Source organism: Rhinopithecus bieti, unplaced genomic scaffold (genome assembly GCF_001698545.2).
Source record: "Rhinopithecus bieti isolate Rb0 unplaced genomic scaffold, ASM169854v2 scaffold_30032, whole genome shotgun sequence".
Lineage (NCBI taxonomy): Eukaryota > Metazoa > Chordata > Mammalia > Primates > Cercopithecidae > Rhinopithecus > Rhinopithecus bieti.
In genome coordinates, this window is record NW_016813134.1 from 535,333 (window position 1) to 540,496 (window position 5,164).

A 5,164-nucleotide genomic window follows, 5' to 3' on the forward strand; every position below is an offset into this window, starting at 1 on the left:
ATTGGCTTTGGGGGCTTACCTGTCTTCAGCAGATTTTCCCTTTGATTACTCAGGAGTGCTCTTATTTCCAGTTTAATGCCTTCAAATAAACTCACCCACTCTCTCCCACACACCCTGTCTCACCATTCTTTAAAAAATTATCTGGCCCAAATCACATTAAGAAGCAGGAGATTCTATCTTAATATGGCAACACTTGGGCTGGCCCTGTGGGTCTAGAAGGATCCTGTTTAACCCTTTCTGATCCCAGTGACAACCATGCTCCATGCAAGCTGAGCCAACCTCTCAGGCACATCCTGGAGGACATTGGAGACCCATCTTCATAACTCATGACCCACCACACTCCCTCCTCACCCAAACAGAACATCACAGCTCAACACTTCTCCCACCCTTTAAAAGGACTGAATTTCCTTAGCCCTTTAAACAGAATGCATTCATCAGAAGTAACCCTGGCAACAGATCAGAGAGGCTTCAAAAAGCTTGTCTGTATGTAATTAAGAAAAACGAGGGAGAGCAGGGAGCTCAGACGGGGAGACCACGGTGCTGAGCCCTGCCACTGCATTCACCGAGGGCTTTTGCTGAAGGAGATGGCAGATTTTCTTTCGCTGTTCTGGCTTCCCTCTCTGCTTCCCTTTGTAATGTTTTTGTTTAGTGGTCTCAATTGGCCTCCTTCCTAGAGATGTTGCTGGGGACCCAGATTCTGGATGAATACTCCCTGCAAGAGTAGGGCTCCAAGCCAAGGAGGCAGTGCCTGGATGGGTAGGGAAGTGGCTTAGCACCTTCCTCCAGGGAGATTTATGCAGGGACCAAATCTACCCTGGTCAGACTTTCATTTAGGCATGAGGGAGACTGAGCAGTCTACCTGCAGGAATATGCCCATCTCATCAGGATGCTACAGCACAGACATCTGGGACCATCATCATTTTAACCACCCAGACATGAGACCCTGGTTTGCCAGCCCTGGAGTGGGCCTCATGGGAATAAGAGACAGAGCCCAGCATTGTTAGGAGGCCATCTGAGCCCTGGTGCTTTTTCTTCATAACACTTATTCTTATTTAAAATAATTTCATTTATTTCTCTGTTTCCTTCTAGTCTATTAGTTTTCTCTCACTGGAATATAAGCTCCATGAGAGAAGAAGCTTGCCCGTCTTGGTTTTTCTGCCTCTCAAGTGCTGAAAAGAATGCCGGGAGTGTTTGTTAAGGGAGTAAATGAGTGAATGAGTAAATAATGAATGGTCATTTTTTTGTGACCCAGATTCTGGTCACCTCCAGAAATATGCAATGGCACTTGCTTTGTGGGAGGAACAAGACACACCCCTGCCCTCAAGGAGGCAGGGGAATGATACACTGCAGGCATGTCTGGCTCTCCTAACCCTCTGAGTCCATTCTCCAGGGAAGGCCCTTAATGTCTGTTTCTGCTCCTTGGAAGGAAAGGATTCAGATTTATGTACTCCTGCACTCAACAACCATGACCCTCACAAGCCCCTATTCATGCCCCACAGATGCATTTGCTCTGAAAAGCACACGTGAATGGGAAGGGGGCAGTGGCTGCTTTATATAAAGACTTTTCCTAATCAACACGAAAAATCCCTTCCCCTGGAAAGGGATTTGGGGTTTGGGGGGGAAACTCACTGCATTTCCTCCTGTTCCTCCTGAGCAGCTGGGAGCAGGGTGGGTCTTCCCAGCTCTCAGGGAGGCCACTAGATCAGAGACTGGGCAAAACTCTCCATCCAGCTCTTCATTTGCCACCTTTGCCTCACCAAAGCCTCTGCCTCTCAGAGTAACAAGCAGTGGGTCATCACTGATTACTGCTGCTGCTTCAAGGCCTCTCCAAGGCCCCTCCATCCACCTACAGCAGGCATCCTGTCTTATGCTGGAGAGGGGCATATGTGGGGAACCTTTTTCTATGCACACTGAGCAAAGGTAGAAAACCAGGTTGGAGGGCAAAGTGCTGTCTGGGGATAGGAATCACAGAAACAGACCAGACAGCAGCCCCTGCCTACCAGAAGGCTACAGTGGGGTGAGGATGACAAAGAAAAGGAGACAATCACGATGCAGTGATGGAGTCTCACTTAGGCACCTGGAAATGAGCTATGGAAGCCCACATGGGGAGAGCATGACTGCTGGACCTCAGGGAAGGGTCCTAGTGGAATGGGTGCTAGACCTTGAAGAGTGAGCAGGAGTTCATCAAGTTGATACAGAGGGAAAAGAACTTGAGACAGAGGGAAGAACATTGCGTAGAGGCTCAGAGGTAAGAAGAGAGTTTAGTGTGCACAGGAAATTTCGGGAACATTTCTACTAGCCAGAATACGAGGGGTGAAGGTCAACTGCCAGGGATGAGATCAAGAACAGCAAGATCCCACAGGGACTTGAATGGCATGGAAAGGAGGGCAACCATTTTGGATAATCAGGAAGCGGGGGGGGGGAATTGTGCAGAACGCCATGACTCCATGTGCAATTTAGAACTCACACTCTGGCAGAAGAGACTGTATCAGAGAGATGCAGAAGCAATGTTGGAGAATGAATTAGGAGGCTTTTGCAGTAGGGTAGGAAAAACGATGAGGCCAAGAAATCTGAGGCCATGGGGATAGAGAGGAAGGGACATATCTAAGGAAAAGTAGAGGAAAATGGACAGATTGTGCTAATAGTCCCTATGTTAGGGGATACAGAAGATGTGGCTCCCAGAGCCTGACTGGTGACTACACAGGTGTTAAGGAAGGTAAGGATTGAATTGTGTTCCCTGAATTTGTCACATAGAAAGCCAAAGGAAAAGCAGTCATAGCAGAGAAGTGGGGAAGTAACCAGGCTTCAGTTGGCTGAGCAGGGAGAGAAGAAAAACAGTAAGTGTAGGATCTTGTTTGGAAAAGCTTGGCTCAGCCAAGAGTAAAGAAGAGAGGGTGTTCAATTTAGAGAGATGCCAGGTGATGATGTTTTGGTTTGAAAATGGCAAACACTTGTTTGAGTTTACATTGAGAAGCTGGAGTCAGTGGGGAGAGTGTAGCCAAAGCTCAAAGGAAAGAGGAGATAATTGAAGGAGGAAAGTCTCAATGGGTGAGAGGGATGGATGGTCACTCTCTTGGTCAGTGCCTGCCTCCCCCTTCACCCGAGGCTGCTTTCTGAGTGATTGCCTAGGATGTCCCAAGGATGCAGTGAGATAAAAAGATTCACCCCACACCTAGTATAAAGCAAGCACTCAGTGAATGTCTTTATTTTGAGATGAGAAACAGGGGCCCGTGGGTGAGTGTAGGCTCTCTGCTATAAAAGTGAGACTAACAAGAGTGGCGTTGACTGCTGAGAGCTTGTGGTCTGTGTCCCATCAGTCAGAAGCAAACAGACATGTCTAAGACAGGCAGTGACCAATGTGGATGGTAATGAATTGTGCACTGTGGGGCAAGGTTGGCCCAGCCCCGTAAGAGCCTACGTGGGACAGTATCGACTACCTTCCCAGCACTAGCTATGTGATTATTTGAAAAGAGATGGATGTTTATTCCTGGGCAGATGGGTGGGGAATTCTTGAATACTATTTGCAAGACTTCAGTAAAAATGCTTCATGAATTCTGCCCTGTCACAAGCATGCATGAATGCTGTGCTTTAGTTCAGGACTAATGGGCTTTATATGGTACAGTACTGATTTTCTTTCATGTTTTAATAGAACCTGATTTAATATTTGCTTTCTGCTCTAGCTGCTTGCTGTTGACTGATTCAACACAGAATCCTTCCCTGGTGCCCCCCGACCTTGTTGTTATTCCCTCATTTTGTGTGTTGGCATTTGATTCCTGTCTCCAGCATGAACCACTTTACACATGTCTTCGTTCAGCTGGTGACAGTCACGTGCATGAATTCTGAATGCATTACTATCCGAAGCGGCTGCTCTAGCAGACCTGCCATTCGAAAGGGGGGCTTCCGGGCAGGATTCATTTTTATCGGTTAGACACTGAGGAGATGCAAGGCTCAGGCTTGGGAACCTGAGGCTATGATCTGTTCTGGTTTTGGGCAACAGATTCTCCAACTTAATCTCAAAAATGCCCAGCATTGTGACCATTAATTCAGCAATATTTTGCTCTTCTATGAAGCACCAGGATTTCCACAGTTTTGCAACAAGGCATTTCAGTTTTCGCCAGATTGTGAAAAGTGGCCATAAACAGAGCTTTCCAGAGGAAGGAGGCTGACCTCTGTGAGTCCCAGCGACCCTATCTGGTTTGTAAGAGAAGGTCTGTTCAGAGCAGGGCTATAGTTGAGAACGTGAGCTTTGGAATCAGGCAGGTATGGTCTTTCACACCGGCTTCAGTTCTTACAGACCTATGCAATCTACAGCCAGCCTCCTTTCTAAGCTTTACTTCCCCTTTCTATTAAATTGAGATAATTATTGTATCTTCCTGGTAGGGGTCTTGGGGGGAATACATGAGGTAATGTACATAAAGCAGCTAGCAGAACATCTAAACACACTGTTATGTTTTCTTATGTCATGGGGCCCAAAGTGACTACATGAACCTCTCCCACCCAATTCTGCTTCTTGTCTCATGTGTCAAAGTTGGTGCAATGTAAATATGCATCTATTCAGGTGCTCTGGAAGCCTGTCCTACAGAGATGCATCCCTGCTCCCAGGCACACACCACATAGATCCTAAATTGTGTGAGATTTTGTGCAGAATTTCAGAATATGTTAGGGCTTTTGGAGGGGCCACTCATATCCCTTTACCCTTGAGTTCTACACCAATTAAGATTAGACAAAGAATCCAGTAAATGTTCAATATATATACATTTTATTAATCCTAAACCTGGTTAGAGGATGCGGCTCGATCCTGAGAACAAAAGGCCTTAAACCCAGGTCCTGGAACCTTCTTTCCCTTGGCACACGTGATTGAAAGAAGAAAAGCCTGGCCGGGTGCGGTGGCTCATGCCTATAATCCCAGCACTTTGGGAGGCCGAGGCGGGTGGATCACGAGGTCAGGAGATCGAGACCATCCTGGCTAACACCGTGAAATCCCGTCTCTTCTAAAAGATACAAAAAACTAGCCGGGCATGGTGGTGGGCACCTGTAGTCCCAGCTACTCAGGAGGCTGAGGCAGGAGAATGGCATGAACCCAGGGGGCGGAGCTTGCAGTGAGCCAAGATTGCGCCACTGCACTCCAGCCTGGGGCACAGAGCAAGACTCCGTCTCAAAAAAA

The 5,164-nt window shown here is 47.3% G+C and overlaps 1 protein-coding gene across 2 annotated transcripts in view; it reads left to right on the forward strand.

Annotated features, from left to right (window-relative positions):
* Positions 1-5,164, forward strand: part of EPHB1 (EPH receptor B1) — a 451,564-nt gene that overhangs the window by 325,208 nt on the left and 121,192 nt on the right. The window lies entirely within an intron of this gene.